Raw genomic sequence first — 19,629 nt, forward strand, 5'->3', positions numbered from 1 at the left:
TTTTAAAATGCAGTATTTGCCAAGGTTGTTATCTCACATTGTTGCTATCTTGGGAGGTCATTATGTTGGGGAGTTTCTGTACTAAACATTTTTATTATAATTAATTTTTACATAAGAATGGTCATACTGGGTCAGACCCATGGTCCATATAGCCCAGTGCCCTGTCTTACAACAGTGGTCAAGGCCAGGTGCTTCAGAGGAATGAACAGAACAGGGAATCATCAAGTGATCCATCCCCTGTTGCCCACTCCCAGCTTCTGGCAAACAGGCTAGGGACACTCAGAGCATGGTGTTGCATCCCTCTCATCCTGGCTAATAGCCACAGATGGACCTGTTCTCCAGGAATTTATCTAGTTCTTTTTAAAATCCTGTTATAGTTTTGGTCTTCACAGCATCCCCTGGCAAAGAGTTCCCTGGGTTGACTTTATATTGTGTGAAGAAATACTTCCTTTTGTTTTTAAAATCTGCTGCCTATTAATTTCATTGGGTGACTGCTAGTTCTTGTGTTATGTGAAGGATTAAATAAAATTTCCTTATTCACTTTCTTCGCACCAGTCAAGATTTTATAGACCTCTATCATATCCCCATTAGTCATCTCTTTTCAGCTGAAAATTCCCAGTCGCTTTAATCTCTCCTCCTGTTTCATACCCCTCATCATTTTAGTTGCCCATCTCTGTACCTTTTCCAATTCCAATATATATATTTTTAGGATGGGTGACCAGATCTGCACACACTATTCAGGGTGAGCACGTACCATAGATTTATATAGAGGCAATATGATATTTTCTGTCTTATTATCTATCCCTTTCATAATGATTCCCAACATTGTTTGCTTTTGTGACTGTTGCTGCACGTGGAGTGGATGTTTTCAGAGAACTATCCACAATGACTCCAAGATCTCTTCCTTGAGTGTTAACAGCTAATTCAGATGCCATCATTTTGTATGTATAGCTGAGATTGCTTTCCAATGTGCATTACTTTGCATTTATCAACATTGAATTTAATTTGCCATTTTGTTGCCCAGCCACCCAGTTTCATGGGATCCCTTTGTAGCTCTTCGCAGTCTGCCTGGGACTTAACTATCTTGAATAGTTTTGTATCATCTGTAAATTTTGCCACCTCACTGTTTACCCATTTTCCAGATGAATATGTTGAATAGGACCCCTTGAGGGGTCCCAGTACTGAGCCCTCAAGGATACCACTTTTATCTCTCTCCATTCTGAAAACTGATAATTTATTCCTACCCTTTGTTTCCCATCTTTTAACCAGTTACTGATCCATGAGAGGATCTTCCCTCTTACCCCATGATGGCTTACTTTTCAAAAGTCAATTTAAATTAAATACTTTTTTTTAAATTATATATTTTTTTAGAAATCTAGATCTGTTATGTGTTTTGGTGTAACTTGCATTTTCCTTATGTTAAATTTCCATTATCCTAACAAAACATTTACTTTATTCACTTTCTTCACATCAGTCAAGATTTTATAGACTTTTAGCATATCTCCCCTTAGTCGTCTCTTTTCTAAGCTGAAAATTCCCAGTCATTGTGGGGGACTGTATCAAAAGCTTTGCTAAAGTCCAGAAATAGCACATCCACTGCTTTCCCCTCATCCACAGAGCCGGTTATCTCATCATAGAAGGCAATTAGGTTAGTCAGGCATGACTTGCCCTTGGTGAATCCATGCTGACTGTTCCTGATCACTTTCCCCTCCTTTAAGTGGTTCAGATTTGATTCCTTGAGGACCTGTTCCATGATTGAGGTGAGACTGACTGGCCTGTAGTTCCCTGGATCTTCCTTCTTCCCTTTTTTAAAGATGGGCACTACATTAGCTCTTTTCCAGTCATCCGGGACCTCCCCAATCGTCATGATTTTCAAAGATAATGGCCAATGGCTCTGCAATCTCATCGGCCAACTCCTTTATCACCCTCGGATGCAGTGCATCCGGCCCCATGGACTTGTGCTCGTCCAGCTTTTCTAAATAGTCCCGAACTACTTCTTTCTCCACAGAGAGCTGGTCACCTCCTCCCCATACCGTGCTGCAGAGTGCAGCTGTCTGGGAGCTGACCTTGTCTGTGAGGACAGAGGCAAAAAAAGCATTGAGTACACTAGCTTTCTCCACATCCTCTGTCACTAGGTTCCCTCCTTCATTCAGCAAGGGGCCCACACTTTCCTTGACTTTCTTCTTGTTGCTAACATACCTAAAGAAACCCTTCTTGTTACTCCTAACATCTCCGGCTAGCTGCAACTCCAAGTGTGATTTGGCCTTCCTAATTTCACTCCTGCATGCCTGAGCAATACTTTTATACTCCTCCCTGGTTATTTGTCCAATCTTCCACTTCTTGTAAGCTGTTTTTTTGTGTTTAAGACGAGCAAGGATTTCACTGTTAAGCCAAGCTGGTCGCCTGCCATATTTACTTTTCTTCCTACACATCAGGATGGTTTGTTCCTGCAACCTCAATAAGGTTTCTTTAAAATACAGCCAGCTTTCCTCGACTCCTTTCCCCATCATGTTATTCTCCCAGGGGACCTTGCCCATCAGTTCCCTGAGGGAGTTGAAGTCTGCTTTTCTGAAGTCCAGGGTCTCTGTTCTACTGCTCTCCTTTCTTCCTTGTGTCAGGATCCTGAACTCGACCATCTCATGGTCACTGCCTCCCCTTTCTTAAAAAGCGAAGGTTTCAGAGTAGCAGCCGTGTTAGTCTGTACTGCAAAAAGAACATAAGCTTTCGTGGGCTACATCCGATGAAGTGGACTGTAGCCCGCAGCTTATGCTCAAATAAATTTGTTAGGGCATGGCTACACTTGCAAATTTGCAGCGCTGCAGCAGGGTGTGAAAACACACCCTCTCCAGCACTGCCAATTGCGGCGCTGCACGGCGCCCGTGTGGTCAAAGCCCCAGCGCTGGGCGCGCGGCTCCCCGCGCTGTGCGTTATTCCCCACAGGGAGGTGGAGTATGGACAGCGCTGGCAGAGCTCTCTCCCAGCACTGGCGCTGACTACACTTAGCGCTTCAGCGCTGCGCGGCAGCGCTTTGAAGTGCAAGTGTAACCATAGCCTTAGTCTCTAAGGTGCCACAAGTGCTCCTGTTCTTTTTAAAAGCAAACAGAATGTTGGGAATCACGGACTGCCGCTGCACCCTGAGAGGATGTTTTCAGAGAACTATCCACAATGACTGCAAGATCTTTCTTGAGTGTTAACAGCTAATTCAGACTCCTTCATTTTGTATGTATAGTTGAGATTGTTTTCCAATGTACATTACTTTGCATTTATCAACATTAAATTTCATCTGCCATTTTTGTTGCCCAGTCACCCAGTTTTATGAGATCCCTTTGTAATTCTTCTCAGTCTGCCTGGGACTTACCTATCTTGAATAGTTTTGTATCATCTGCAAATGTTGCCACCTCACTGTTTACCCATTTTCCAGATCATTTATGAATATGTTGAACAGCACTGGTCCCAGTACCGACCCCTCAGGGATACCACTATTTATCTCTCTCCATTCTGAAAACTGATAATTTATACCTACCCTTTGTTTCCCATCTTTTAACCAGTTACTGATCCATGAGAGGACTTTCCTCTTTCACCATGATGGCTTACTTTTCAAAAGTCAATTTAAATTAAATCCTTTTTAAAAAAATTATATTTTTAGAAATCTAGACCTGTTATGTGTTTTGGTGTAACTTGCATTATTCTTATGTTAAATTTGCATAATCCTAACAAAACATTTACTTTATTCATATCTCTTTTATATATCTCATTGGTCCTGACACCCCCCCTGTAAATTCAGACACCCCTAATTTCAATTCCTGGAAACCACTGCCTCTGGCAGTGGTTGAACAAGCAACAACAAGGCACTGGACTGGTCTGGGTGAAAGTTCTGTGGGAAGGAACTGAAAGAGTATTGGGGCTGCGGTGCAGCGCTTGCAGACACTTTGTTTGGCCTGTTTTCCTGGAAGAGTTAGCAGCGAGATTGTTAGTCACAGGTCAGTGGGTGGGTTTGTGCAAACTAGGAGTGTACAGGGAACTGTCTTTGAACAGAAGGAAGGAGAGAAACCGGCAAGAGGAAGGAGGCTGAAAGACTTCTCTGGCTTTGAACAGAATTCTGTGTTAATAGTTCTTGCTTTTAGCTGATCTCACTGAGGTCAGTTGGGGCGCATGGACAGACATGGGAGTGACTCAGCCAGGTCATTCCCATCTTCTGCCAAGCAACCAGGAGATGACAATGGCTAGCAGTTGTACTGTACTGTTTGCTACCAGCCTAAGATGTAAAAACTAGATGAATCAAAACAAGAAATTGACCTGTTTTGTTTTGTGAAATCAACAGCCTGCTAAACCCAGGGTTTTGAGTTCAATCCTTGAGAGGGCCATTCTGTGTGACAAAGTTGTTTGTGTTTCTCCTTGATGCAAAGCCACCCCTTTTGTTGATTTTAATTTCCTGTAAGCCATGCCATCAGTCGCCCCTCCCTCCATCAGAGCAATGGCAGACAATTGTTTCACGCCTTTTCTCAGTGCAGAACCAGAATCTGCAAAAGCGAAAACAGGCAAGGAGGTGACAGCAGTGCGGTGACAAGAGTGATGAGGACATAGACATGGTCATAGACTTCTCACAGAGTACAGGCCGGGCAATGTGCCCTGGCAATGTGCACATCATGCTGATGAGCTCTGCATGAGCTCTGCATGGTCAACTGTGCTGATCAGCACGCCACACTGGCCAAACAGGAAATGAAATTAAAAAGTTTGCGACCCTTTTCCTGTCTACCTGGACAGTGCATCTGAGTTGAAAACGCTGTCCAGAGTGGTCACAATGGAGCACTCTGGGATAGCTCCTGGAGGCCAATACCATCGAATTGCGTCCACACTACCCTAAATTTGACCCAGCAAGGCTGATTTCAGTGCTAATCCCCTCGTCGGAGGTGGAGTAAAGAAATCGATTTAAAGAGCCCTTTAAGTTGAAAAAAAGGGCTTTGTCGTGTGCATGGGTCTAGGGTTAAATGGCGATAACGCTGCTAAATTCGACCTAAAGTCATAGTGTAGACAAGGCCTCAGAGGAATTTTATAGCTACTGGCTGGGTGTCCAAAAAAGGGAGCTACCCACCTACCCTTTCATTGATCACACTTGGTAACTACTAAGCAGAAGCACAGAATCTAGATGGATTTGCTGCGTCTCCTGCAGGCCTTCCTAATGGCACAGCAGGGCTGCTCTTGGCTCTGCACAAGGTTGTTTTGTTTAGCAGTGACTGTGAAGGGACTTCCAGCTATTTGGCTGTGGGAACTCTGGTATTAAGTGGACACCCTGTCTTAACTGTGTATGGCTGTATTGCTTGTAGATTTCTATATTCTGTACTGATGTTACCAAATGGAGTATTTTGTAGCGGTCTGCTATAATTTAACTTATACAAACTATGAATATGCTCCCTCAGACTTAACCACCCGCCTTTCACACACTCCCTGCTTCTCACTCTCTGGGCTGGGAACAAGCCACCGGCATGTCGTCCATTGGATTATTTTTATTTAATTACTTCTCATTGTTAAATTATTTATGTTTTTAAATTTCATTGCAGTGCATTTTCTTCCTGCCACTGTCACCTGGCAGCTAAGGGATGTGAGATTCTCCTCCATTGCGTTTCTGCCCACGGAAAAGAAGAGACCCCACACTTCAGTACCTTTGGAAATAAAAGCAACCTGAAACAAACCAGCTGTCTCCTCAGTGTGCAGTTTGTGTCTCTTTTAGTGCAGTTGATGTGTGTGCAGCATGTGTGGTGGACAGGGGCACTGTGTGCTCACATGGGAATTCACCATCCTTGGTGCAGGATTTGACTTGTTCTGGGAGTGAACATAGCACTTGTGGAGTTTCAGGCACAGGCTGCATGACCCCTCCATTTATCTTTGGTGCAGATACAGCCCAGGCAGCACTAGTGCAACCTCCTCTCCTGCTGCCCTCCACCATCATCTGCACAGCCCACCTGTCAGGGCAGGAGGGAATGTTGCTCCATGGATCCTGGTTCTCAGATGGGACTACCCTGGGATGGGGAGGTGTGGTTGCATCCATTAGGTCACCAGACTGAGCCTTCTAATATCCCTTGGTGATTGTTCCCAAGATCCAGGACTTTGTGCTCAAACATCTCCCAGCTTCCTTGTTTAATATAAAGGCCAAGGTTTCCTTGCAATATACAGGAAGAAAGTAGATTTTCACCCCAGATGGGACTTGAACCCACAATCTCTGGCTTCAGAAGCCAATGCCTTATCCATTAGGCCACTGGGGCCCTGATGTACAGCTACTGAAGAGATGGAAATTCCCTCTCATAAATGCACATTCCTCGCATTTGCTTCAACACCAAATAGCCCCTTTATGTGCCTTACAGAAATGTCTGCATCCCCTGGCAGCGAGGCAACTGGGCAGGTTGCTGACACAATTACAACACAGAATACAAAGTGTACAGTGCTGACTATATATAGTTTTATTACAAATATTTACACTGTAAAATATAAAGTACTATAGTGCAATCTCTTTATCATTAAAGTGCAACTTGCATATGTAGATTTTTTTGTTGCATAAGTGCACTCAAAGGAAAACAATGTAAAACTTTAGAGTCCAGTCAGTCCTACTTCGGGTTCAGCCAATCGCTGAGACAAACAAGTTTGTTTACATTTACTGGAGATAATGCTGCCCGTGTCTTATATACGTCACCTAAAAGTGAGAACAGGCTCTCTCATGGCACTTTTGTAGCCAGCGTTGCAAGGTATTAACGTGCCAGATATGCTAACATCCATATGCCTTCATACTTCAACCACCATTCCAGAGGACATGCTTCCATGCTGATAATGCTCGTTAAAAAAATAACGTGTTAATTTGTGACTGAAGACCTTGATGAAGAACTGTATGTCTCCTGCTCCATGGTTCTATCCGCATTCTGCCATATATTTCATTTTATGGCAGTCTTGGGTGATGACCCAGCACATGTTGTTCACTTTAAGAACACTTTCACTGCAAATTTGACAAATAGAAAAGAAGGTATAACGTGAGATTTCTAGAGACAGCTACAGCGCTCGAGCCAAAGTTTAAGAATCTGAAGAGCCTTCCAAAATCCAAGAGGGACGAGGTGTGAAACGTTGTCAGAAGTCCTCAAAGAGCAACACTCTGATGCAGACACTACAGAACCTGAACCACTAGACAGGAAAATCAATCTTCGGTTGGTGGCATCGTTATCGAGCAGTACCTGTCATCAGCATGGAAGCATGTCCCTGGCCTCTGATTGCTAGCAGCTCGGAGAGAGAACAGGGGCTGGACCTCTCCATGGCCGCCTGGTCTGCTCACTCCCTCTGAAGCCCATAGCCAGGGCCAGCCTTTGGGGTGGGTGCCACCAGGGAATTGCCCAGGGGTACCATGGTCAAGGGCGGTGCTGTACGGTAGCAGAGAGGTGTGTGCTGCTGGTGTAAAGTCAGAAACTGCTCCCGGCTGGCAGGGAGTGCTGCTTGGGGTGGTGCCCAGATTTCTCCCTGCTCCTCCCGGCACAGGAGCATGGGGAGGAGGGGAAGAGAAGGGGAGATAGCGGTGTTGTGCGGATACTTCTCCCCCCACTGTTCCTCCGTGCCCCCCTCTCACAGCCCCCTAGCGATGTGCGGAGGAGCAGTGTTCAGGGGCGGCGGGAGCGAGCAGCAATGCCAGCTACTCTGTGCATCCAGGTCAGTTTCCCCAAGTGGGCACAGGAGGGTGCAGGGGTTAGGGAAAAGGGGGCACAGTGCAGGGATTACGGGTGCGGGAGGAGGCAGGGGTTAGGGAACTGGAGGGCACAGGGTTAGGGGTGCAGAGCTTCAGGGTTGGGTGCCAGAGGGGAGCAGGGATTAGGGGGACAGTAGCACAGACCCCACCTACTCCTCCTGCTTTCTCCGGACACCAGCACCACCCTTCCCAGCATCGCCTCATGGCAGCATCTGCTTCGGACTCGCACCAGAAAGCAGGAAGTCTGGGCCCTGCCTGTCAGCGGCTGTCAGGAAATGGAAGCAGGAGACACCACCACACCCATGGTGCTGTGGGGCCTGTCCTGGCTGGTGGGAGATGGAGGAAGTGGATACTACCACTCCCATGGTGCCATAGGGTTTTCAGGTGGGGTGCCTCCCCCCCCTGGGTTGGGCTCCAGGGGAGGTTTGGCATCTGAAGAGACTGGGGGGGGTTGCTTGGAGGAGGTTTGAGGACCAACCGCGAAGGGAAGTTGGACACTGGCCAGAATACCAGGAGACAAGGCAGGTGAGGTGATACCTGTTACTGGACCAGCTTTGGAGCCACACAGGGTCTTCTTCATGCAGGGAAAGGTGCTCAGAGCATCACAGTTCAATAGAAGGTGGAACGCTCTGCCTGAACACCAGACATTCCCCTGCTTCCTGGAACAGGGGCCTGTCCCCACTGTCCTGTAAACAGCCCCACCATGTACCCCAGAGGTGGCTGCATCTTAGCACCAAGACACCAGTGATCACTGCTCCAGAGGAGATGGTACATACAGGCCACTGCCCTACGTGTCCCCACACGTTACTGCCCCAAGAGATGAGGTACACACAGGCTACTACTCAAACTGGGCACCTGGGGTCACTGCAGCACTGGTTGTGGGGATACATGCAGGGCACTGCCGCACATGGCCACCAGGGGCCACTGCTGCAATGGTGGTGGTTTGGGGCAGGGGATGATAAACAGGCCACTGACTGAAGTGGCCACTACCACAATGGTGTGGGGAGAGGGAGGAGATATCAATAGGGCACTGCCACACCAGGGCACCACAGGAGGTCACTGCTCCAATTAGTAGAGATACACATCGGGTAGTGCCCCAACTGGGGCCCTACCCCAGAGAGAGAGGGGCTGGGGAGAGAAGAGGAAATCAAAGGCCACTGCCTCAGCCAGCCACCAGGGTCACTACCTAAATAGGGGACAAACACACAGGGCACTGCCCCACCTGACCAACAGGGTCACTGCCCCAATTGGGGATATACAGAGGTATTGCCCCACAGAGATGCCAGGGATCAGTGCCTGCCATACCTGGCTCAGGGTAGAAGGGATAGGGTGACCAGATGTCCCAATTTTATAGGGACAGTCCCAATATTTGGGGCTTTTTCTTATGTAGGTGCCTATTACCCTCCACCCCGTCCCGATTCTTCACACTTTCTATCTGGTCACCCTGGGGGCAGGGGCAGAGAGAGGGGCTACACACAGGGCACTGCCATGCTTGGCCACCAGTGCACATCCCTAGTGGGAGTGACACACACCAGGAGCAGGGCTCACTGCCACCAAGGGGTTGGAAGATACTGAGGGCACTGTCTGACACGGCGACCCAGGCACCCTGCCACCTTGGGGGAGGTGAAAAACACACCTCAGGCACTGATTCCTCTGGCTACCAGTGGTCACTGGCCCAAGGCAGGGGTTGGGGGGACTAAATACACAGGGGACTGCCCCACTGGGACAACACGAGTCACCGAGATGAGAGTGGGCTATGCAGGGCACTGCCCCAATGGCTCATATACATACAGGGCGCTGCCTCACCTACCCACCAGCGCTCACAGGCACAATGGCAATGGTGGGGTCACATAGGCAACTGCCCTCAGTGGCTACCAGGGGTCGCTGCAGCAATGCTAGGGGGGATACATGCCAGGCATTGCTGCCCCTCACCACCAGGAGTCACTGCTCCTACAAGGAGGCCCCCTACAGGACACTCTCGTGCCTGGCCAGCAGGGGTCACTATCACTGGGGAGGGACTATGGGGAAGCAGAGAAAGAGCAACTAACTGCAGTGGGGAAAATCGTCATCTACCGGGGAGAAAGAACGGACTCCGCTAGGACATCGCACCAACTCCGGCCAGGCTGGATACCAGCAATTCGGGGCTGGAGCAGCTCCAGCTAGAGGCTGGGCGGAGGCAGGTGACCTCGGTCTCTGTGCTGAGCAGGATGCGTTGGCAGCGAGGAGGGACAGGGAACCCCCCAGCCAGGGTCTTGCTGCCCAAGGAGGGGGAGATCTGTGGCAGTTTTGGAGTAGCTGGTTCAGCAGCCGTGAGCCGCATGCTTGTCCCGCCTGAGCTCTCCAGGAGCACATAACACACAGGTGTACACTGGATGTAGGCACCAGTGTAACGACAGGGCCAGACTCTGCTGAGTGCTGCCTGCGAGAGACAGGGGCAGAGTCAGACGGGCAGATGGGGGCAGGAGATGACAGGGCCAGCGGCCATGAGCTGAACCCATCACAAGTCCAGCCTGTGACGTCACCATCCGTCCCTGCAGCTCTCCATCTGTCCCGCTGTCCGTCCAACTCTCAACCCCCATCCGTCCCCAATGTATGCCACACACCCCCCTTCACCCATCTGCCTCACACACTCATCTATTTCCTCATGCATCCTGCTGTCCCTCTGATTGTCCCTGCAGTGCCCAGCACAAGGAGGCATAGTGGACCCTGAGTGAGGCTTTTGGGTGATGCAGTAATGGAGCTAGCGGGTGATAAGGAGGGTTCTGGGAATCTCTAATCCCAGCCCCACTTCTCCTGTGCCCAAAGCCATGACCACGAGCCCACCCCTCTCAGTCTCAGACCCCACAGCCCCAAAGACATGACTGGCCACTCATGCTGTGACCCAGTTACACCAATGAGGTCTCCCCGAAGATAGAGGATTGGAAGAGCAACCCCCTTATCCTGGCAGGCAGGACACATCCTTTCCAATATGGCAGAGACCTTGCCCGGGGGCAGATGGATCCAGCTGAGCCCATAGGAGACTGGGGAGGAGCAGAGGAAGAGGATGCAGGCAACTGAACATGACAGGTGTCCATGAAAGGAGAGAGAGAGTTTGAGTGTAAGTTGGCCAACATAGAGAAACCTCGGAGGAAGAAAGAAACTCAGAACAGGGAGTCACCCTCATGGATCCAACTTTCTGCTAGGAAGCACACAACACTCCTTGCCAGAGATGATAAGCCCTCGAAAATGGCAACATCATCTCCTTGAAGCCACAGCTAGTCTGGAAACCCACACCCAGGTAACGGAAGTCCCTGCCTGGAGCCAGGAGGACTGTGACCAGAGCCCTTCCCAAACCAGATACATATCTCACCGACAGAGACAGCTACTCTGATCCCAGCTGGGCAGGTCTTGCCTGGCATCAACAGGATTCACGCAGTCACTGCTCTCGCTCACTTTCCATCTCACCTCAGGGCTGGACTCCGTCCCCGCGATTTATTTTCTCTTGGTATGAAACACAACACAAAAGAAAAAGCAACGGTGGCGAGGCTCCTCTTCTCACTACTCCCACACCCCAGGGCTCCGGCTTCAACCCTCCTCCCATTCTGCCATCACAGCTACAATTAGAAATCTGCAGCCTGGGCTCACACCTGGTTGTCTCCCCAATCCTTGGCGCTGTCCAGCACGTCTCCCTCCACAGAAGTCACCTGGCCTCGTCTTAGACTCCATCTTCATATTGCTCTTCTCCTTCCCAGAGCTCCTGCTCTGCCCCTCAGGCCTGTCTGTGCTCAGCTCTGCAGGCAGAGGAAAGGGCACGATGGGAACACACACGCCCCATTCCAGACACCCGCAGCATCCACCGGGCTGCAAACCACGTCACCTGTGGCCAAAACCACCCCCACCCCGAGGAGCAAACAGCCTTTGTGAGCCCAGCACACACAAGGCAGGAAAGAGTCACACCCACCCCAGCCCAGCCCAGGGGAGCTTCCCTCACTTCGGCCACAGGCCCACGGGGCTCCTGGATGGGCAGTGGGGCCCCTGAAGAACTAGCTCAGCGTGTGATGAGTGACTGGGGTATGTGGGGCAGGGCCGCCCGGGGGCAGGAGGGCAGTTGCCCCAGGCCCCACAGGGGCCCCACTGGAGTTTTCAGGGCCCCTGGGCAGGGTCCTTCACTCTCCCCGGGGGGCCTGGAAAACCCTTGCGGGGCCGGGCCCAGGAGCTTCCTCCGCTCCGGGGCGGAAGGACACCCCCCCCCCCGCTGGCGAGTTACCGCCGCAGCGGCCCCCGCCGAAGTGCCCCGGGGACGAATTCCCGCCTCTGCCCCGAGCCCCCGCCCGGATCCCACGGATCCCAGCGGCCGCAGCGCCAAAGGAGGGAGCCTCGAGGCGAGGAGCCTCCCGCGCGCCGAGTCTCTGTCCCGCTCTCTCCGCCAATCAGGGAGGCGGGGAGGCGCGGCGAAGGACAGTTACGGCCCCTCCTGCAATAGAGGCCGCGCGTGAGAGAGACAGAGAACTACGCTTCCCAGAGTGCACCGGGAGGGAGCGCGTTGTCCGAGCAACCGGCGCACTTCCGCTCTGAGACGAGCCAGGAACTACAACTCCCAGCCTGCCCCGGGGCACCTCCGTCCTCTCGAGCCCAGGGAAGGGCGGGTCCCTGGGTCAACCTGACACCTCCCCTCACAACTCCTCAGCCCCGCCCCCAGAGAGCCCCGCCCCCCTCCGGCTCCTGACGCGAACTCGCGTGTCCCGGGGTCTCGCCCGGCCCTGCCCCCCCCCCGCCTGCTTCTCCCTTGGCCTCCTGTCTCCCCACCCGGGGGGGGGGCTGTTGGATGGAGCCATATGGAAATATGGGGGAGCCAGGACTCCTGGGTTCTCCCCCAGCTCTGGGAGGGGGGTAGAGTGGGGAGGGCAGGGCTGGGAGCCAGGACTCCTGGGTTCTCCCCCAGCTCTGGGAGGGGGGTAGAGTGGGGGAGGGGCAGGGCTGGGAGCCAGGACTCCTGGGTTCTCCCCCAGCTCTGGGAGGGGGGCAGAGTGGGGGAGGGGCAGGGCTGGGAGCCAGGACTCCTGGGTTCTCCCCCAGCTCTGGGAGGGGGGTAGAGTGGGGGAGGGGCAGGGCTGCCTGGAGCCAGGACTCCTGCAGGTTCTCCCCCAGCTCTGGGAGGTGTGGTGTGTGCTGGTGCCTGGAGCTGCCCCTGGTTCCAGCTCTCTGCCCAGGCAGCTCCCCAGCCTGACACACACACACACACACACACACAGAGCCCCTGTACCCGCCCCACCCCAGGGCTCCTCATCCCAGAGGAGCCCCGGCTGAGTGGGAATCAGACCCCCCCGAAATTACCCTGGGACCAGCTTGATCTTCCTCCGCCCTGCCCTGCTCTGCATGTATTCAGAGTGAGTCAGTTTCCCTGTCCTGCCATGTGTCTCTTCTCCTCCCCAGTTCCTTCCAAACCGCCCCATTGCCCCTGCACCCCGGGCTGGGTCTCTGCCAACCCTCCTGCCCCCAATATCTCCCTGCCCCTACAGGTCTATAGGGCTGGATCCCTCCCTCCCCCCTTCTCCCCTCATTTCCTGCCTCTGGGGGTCTATGGAGATGGGTGTCTCCTCTGCCATCTCCTCCCCTGCCCCCAATATCCCTCTGGGGCTCTCTGGGGCTGGGGCTCTCTCCCTGCCCCTGTGCTCTCCCCTGCACACGATGTCCTGGGAGTGACTCAGTTTCCCTGGACCAACATTTCACACACCCCACCCCCACCCGACATGTCTCCCTCCACCCCACCCCCTTCCTCCTGCACCCCAGGCTGGGTCTCTGCCAATCCCCCTTCTCCCCTCCTGACCCCAAGATCTCCTGCCCCTACAGGTCTATGGGTTGGGTCTCTCCCTTCCCCCGCCCCCCATCCCTCCCCCCAATATCTCCCTGCCCCAGGCCGTCTATGGGGCTGGGTCTCTCCCTGAAGCCCCGCCCCCAGCGCGGGGCTCACGGACAATCCCCGCCCGGCGGCTGTGACGTGCTCACTCCCTGCAGACAACTCAGTCCCTGGAGACTAAAAGGACAGAAGGTGTCACGTGTCCATGGGCGGGGCTATGCAGATGAGCAGTGTCTGGCGGCAGGACGGAGAGCAGCGAGATGAACGGAAGGAGACCGGTGGAGAGAATTCTCTCCGTGTGGACAGAATCCGGTGTGGGGAGTTCGTGCTGTGGGTGCCTGCACCGGAGTCACTTCGGGGCAGTGTTTGCCACTGAGCTGCATATTGACCAAAGGTGTGTGAATGGAGTGTGGTGCCTGGCGGGGAGCAGCTCATGGTGAAAAAGAAAGCAGTGGGAGCAGCAGATCCTGTCCTAGCAGTGGTTTGTGAGGTTTCTTTGCAACCATGAGTGGGATTGTTGTGGGTGCAACTAGACCCCACCTTCTCTGATGGGGTGGGGCTTCTACTGTCTGCCTGGGGGGGGGGGGTCCATGATGTCACAGCCCATGGGGTTGAATCATGTTTCTGAAGTGGGAGAGCAACTTCCCCTGTTCCCACTCATTCTCCACTAGGGGGCTGGGATCTCTAGGGAGGGGAGCCCAGGAAAAAACAGTCTCCCCTATGGAACCAGGAGTCCTGTCTCCCAGTCCTCCTGCTCTAGACCCCCTCCACTCCCAGAGCCAGGGATAGAACCCAGGGGTCCTGGTGCCCAGCCCCCTCCCTGCTCTGACCACTCGACCCCACTCCCCTCCCAGGGTGGTGCAGGGGTCACTGGGTCTGTGTCTCAGCTCTGCTAAGGGCCTTGACTGATTTTCTCAAAAGTGCTTCCTTCTGTATCCAGCATATCTGCCCCCGCCCAGTCGCTGCCCACCCCCATGTGGGGGCACCAGCAGTGTGCCGGGTCGAGATGGGAAATTGTCCAAGCTGGCCCAGGAGAGACATGTGTGTCCCTGCTGGTGGGGCTGAGCCCCGCTGTGTGTGTGTTGGCTTTGCAGGATTTTGTATCCTGCAGCAAGTGACACACACATTGATGCACAAAGGGACTCACACAGTCCCAAGAACACTCACACACAACACACCCAGAGGGACATGCTAGCTCCATCCCCAAAGAGAGAAACAATCACACACCCCAGCCATGCTCACAATCACACACACACTGGAATATTCACAATTGTGCTCAGAGACACAACCGCACACAGTTCACTCCCACTGCTCCCAACACAAGGACCTCCTGCCCCATACAGCATGTGCCAAGGCCTGTGGAACTCACTGCCACTGGACAGCTACCAATGAGAATGGACCTTTCCAGGAGACCAATAGACATAGCCGTGGCGACAGAGGGGGCTGGGCTTCCAGGGCCTGACCCTGGCTGAGACTGGTTCTGACCATAGGGGTCTATCCAGCCGGGGGCAGCGTGACCCACACACAAACCCACCAGAAGCGCCTTTCTTAGCAGGTCTCCCAGGCCATCCCCCACCCTGCCCCGGGCTGGGTAACAAAGGGGCAGTATGAGACTCTGGGCCATGTGTGAGGAAGTGGGACTGGTCTTACTGGGGTCTGTGAAGCTTCAGTGTCCCCAGTGCAGTTCTTAAGTATCTAGCAAAGCAAAAGGCCAGTGCAACCGAATGCCTGACACTCTGTCTCCTAGCAACTGATGGCCTGGGCCCCTCCCCTGCAAAGGTGCAATTGAAGGTGTTGGAGACAAAGGGGTCAGGTGACCTCCTGGCCCAGGAAAGAAGCTGAGCAGAGAGGAGGGGCTGGAGCAGGTTGGGCAGACTGGAGCTGGCTGGGGAAAGAAGGGAAGCACAGACAGGGCTCTGATCCCCAATGGGGGCTATAGGGCTCCTGGGGCCCCAAGATGGACCTAACAGGGGGGATCCTGTTATCTGTGCCTGCAAGACCTGTGTTGGACTGTGTTCCTGTCGTCTAAATAAACCTTCTGCTTTACTGGCTGGCTGAGAGTCACTGTGATCGCAGGAAGCTGGGGTGCAGGACCCTGACTCCCCACACTCCGTGACACCATGTCGCAACTCGGCCCCAGCCCCACTCACACGCTGGTGACTTGGGTAACTGCCGAGGATTGCACAAGAGAGAGTCAGAGCCAGGAGAGAACCCAGGAGTCCTGGCTACCCCCGACACACCTCTAACCACTGGACCCCACTCTGCTCCCAGGGCTGGAGATAGAACCAGGAATTCTGACCACCAAACCCCGCTCTGACCACCAGACCTCACACTCCCCTTTTAGATTTTAGTCTCGCTGCCTCTTCTATCCACCCACCCCACCTGTCCATCCCTTTGCTGCAGGTTTTGGGGTGTCACCCTGCTCTGCATTCCCCCAGTGCAGCCCAAGGCTTTTCCTCCCCTCAACCACACATCCTCACCCCTCTCGTGCTGGATCATCTGCTTGGCCCCCTGCCCCCTCTCGGGATGCGCTGTGCGGCTGGGGATTGTGCAACGGCCCAGCACCAGGCAACACAGAACGGACACCACGTGCCCTGCCCCACCTCATGTGAGCTGCTCTCCAGGTGCATCGGAGCCCGGTGCCCCACATCTTGGCACTCCTGCCCCACAGGGGGTGAGCTGCAGCCCCACCACACTCCGCAGAGGGGAGAAGGGTCAGGCCAGCCAGCCCTTGTAAGATGGGGAAATCACCACCAGGGTGAATGGTATGGGGGCTGTGACATACAGAGAAACGGTTGTTGCGCCGGCAGAGGGCAGCAGAGCATGCACACACACACAATTGCAAACATACACAAACACATGCATGAATCCAGACACACACACGCACAGAATTGCTAATATACACAAACATCCGCACAAATCCAGCCAACATCAACACAACTGCTAACAGATGCAAACACATGCACAAATCCAGCCACATGAACACACAGACTTGCACAGCCACAAACACCCCCTCCCCACACACAAAACCCCATGCAGAAATCAATCAATCAATCAATACACACACGCACAATCCCCATTCTATGCACACACCTTGGGTCAGTGTGACACTGAATACTTCAATTGGATGGGGGGCCCAGCACCATGGCTATTCCCTGCCCCCCAGGGCTTGCAGGGGTGGATTGGGGGCACAGGGGGCACGATCCATTGCCAGACAAGGGGTGGGGGGGTAGAGATGGGGATGGAACCGTGGCACCACCCAGTTCCTGGCACAGGCTCCTTCCAGGATTTGCATTTCTTGGTAGTTTTCACCCCATCACCACTTCCTGCCCAGCCCCCTCCTGCTGTGCAAGACGGTTCTGGGGGGACGGGAAGAACCCAGGAGTCCTGGCTCCCAGCCTCACCTGTGCTAAGGTACGAGACTCTACTCTAACCCCAGTGCTGGGACTGGACCCTAGGAGTCCTGACACCCATCTTCCTTTCCTCTAACCACTAGACTCCACTCCTGCCCTTTTGGGGAGCCAGGACTCCTGGGTTCTGTCTCCAACTCTGGGAGCAGAGTGGGGTCTAGTGGTTAGAGCAGGAGGAAACCAGGACTCCTGGGTTCTACTCTCAGTGCTACTGTGTGACACTGGGCCTCTGTTTCTCCTCCCACTTTTTGGGTGTGGAGCCTGTAAACTCTCTGGGGCATGGCCTGTCTCTCGCTGTGTCTGGGCAGCGCCTGGCCCAACGGGGCCTGATCTCAGCTGGGGCAGGGACTGTCTCTGTGTCTGTGCAGCCCCCGGCACAACAGGGGCCTTGATTCTGCCCCGGTCTCTGTAGGTGCTGCTGTTGTACAGATAAGTAGTCGTGATACTAAAGGCGTGGCAGTGCGTGAGTGCACCACCATTGCCATGCAAGGGCTAAATGTGATTCTTATCCCTGTGACCCCCTGTGAACCCTTCCCCCCCCCGATTCTCCATCCTGAGCCCCTTGTACCGCTGCCTTTGTCAACGGCAACGCAGAAAGCCACCCAGCTCTAGCCCTAAAACAAGAAGATGACCAAAAAAAACCTCACACCAACAGGAAACCAGCCCAGCAGTTTGTGACTTCACTTCCCAAAATTATATACACAAACACACACACACAGAGCCCCGCTCAAACAGCCCCCTTTGCCAATGCACCACCTCACCTCGTCCAGAGAGGTCTAGGTGGGAAGCTTCACGTGGGAGCAGTGATGGACAGCACCATCAAGGTAGGTTCTGGAGATGGTCCTCCAGATGCAGGCGTCTGGGCTCCAACTGGCACTGGGCTCACACTGGGCTGTGTTCAGTTCCTCTCTCTGGTGTGCGCCCCGGCTCCACAAACGCCCCCGCCCCCTGCTCTTTCCTTCTGGTACAAAAAATATCCTCTTCCTTCGCCCCAGAGAGAGACACCCACGGTGCTGCTCAGCACACGCCTTCCCCCCACCTTCCTCCCCCATTCCCAGGAGCGTGCAGGAAGGGAGGCATGATTGGGGAGAGCCCGTGTCCCGAGGGGAGGGTATTTTGGGGCTTGCCCCCTCCACAGAGCATGGGGGTGCCAATAGGCACCTATGGATGGTCCCGCCAAGCAGGGCCAGGATGGAAATGGGGCCTGTCCCCCAACATGGAGAATCTGGGTGCACCCTTGCTTAACGGGTCAGTCTGTCCTTTCTCTGACTCTCTCATTCCAGCTTCAGCTAGCACTTGTGGTTCAATTGCTCTTTTTCATTCCTTTCCTTCTCTAGCTTGTATGTCCTTGCTTTCCTTTTTCCCCTCTACCTTTCACGCTCTTGCTTTCTTTCCTTCTTTTTCTAATATTTTTTCTCTCCCTTTATTTCTTTCTCTGCCTTTCACATTCTTTTCGCTTGCTCTCTCTCTTGCTGGTTATTTTTTTCACTCTTTTCCTCGCTCCTTCCGACCCAAGCGGGTTCTCCTCACACAGATTTTGACAGGTTTTCCCCTGATCAGCAAGTGGATTAAGCACGACTTCAGTGGGTGTTTGCCAGGCCAGGAAGCAGGCTGGCCGGGTGTCTTCATGGCCATCGGCTGTCCATGCATAGGCATGGTCCTCCCCTCCTCTGGCCCTGACCTCAGTCGCTCTGTGGCTTATAAGCCTTCCCTCAGAGCTGTCAGCACCAGCCGCCTCTGCTCTAGGTGCCCAGAGGAGGAGAGGTGTGCTGGGCTCCAGCCTGGGACTCTTCCTCAGGGCCGCCCGGGGGGGGCAAGAGGGGCAATTTGCCCCAGGCCCTGAGCCCCACAGGGGCCCCCACGAGAGTTTTCAGGGCCCCTGGGCGGGGTCCCTCACTCGCTCCGGGGGGCCTGGAAAACTCTTGCGGGGCCGGGCGCAGGAGCTTCTTCGCTCCTGGTCTTCGCCGGCGGGGGGGTCCTTCCGCTCCGGGGCAGAAGGACCCCCCGCTGGCGAATTACCGCCGAAGACGGAGCCGGACCCGCCGCTGAAGTTCAGCTTGGTCTTCGGCGGTAATTCGGCGGCAGGGGGCCCTTCCCTTCCGGGACCCGCCGCTGAAGTGCCCCGAAGACCCGCGGCGGGGACCTCCCCTGCCGCCGAATTTCCGCTGAAGACCGGACTGCGCTTCGGCGGCGGGTCCCCCTTCGGCGGTAATTCGGCAGCGGGGGGGCCCCCACCGCAGGTCTTCAGGGCACTTTGGCAGCGGGTCCCGAATGGAAGGGCCCCCGCCGCCGGGACCCCAGGCCCCCGGAATCCTCTGGGCGGCCCTGCTCTTCCTCCCTCCTGCCTACCAAGCCTGGCCCTGCTTTCTTCAAGTGCCATGTGGGCAAGAGGAAAAGTGTGGCCACAAGCACCAAACTTGTGGGCATCAGGTCAAGCAGTGAGAATCCCAACCCCCAGAGCCACTTCTAGACCCCCACCAAAGACCTGACTCCAGTAGGGAGGAGTCACCCAGCAGGAGGGAAATGATTCACTCTTACATAGCTGGAGACAGGAAAGCACTTTGAGCACCAGATCTTTACCACCAGCTAACACAAGGTCCCACTGAGATTTGAACTCAGATTGCAGGATTCAGAGTCCTGAGTGCTGCCCGTTACACCATGGGACC

General features: G+C 53.9%; 2 non-coding genes across 2 annotated transcripts; both read right to left on the reverse strand.

Annotated features, from left to right (window-relative positions):
- Positions 1–6,187: 6,187 nt before the first annotated feature.
- On the reverse strand, positions 6,188–6,260 carry TRNAQ-CUG. The gene has a single exon. It is a non-coding gene; the product is annotated as a tRNA-Gln (tRNA).
- Positions 6,261–19,557: 13,297 nt separating this feature from the next.
- Positions 19,558–19,629, reverse strand: TRNAQ-CUG. Its single transcript has one exon. It is a non-coding gene; the product is annotated as a tRNA-Gln (tRNA).

This window comes from Mauremys reevesii, linkage group 26 (genome assembly GCF_016161935.1).
Source record: "Mauremys reevesii isolate NIE-2019 linkage group 26, ASM1616193v1, whole genome shotgun sequence".
Lineage (NCBI taxonomy): Eukaryota > Metazoa > Chordata > Testudines > Geoemydidae > Mauremys > Mauremys reevesii.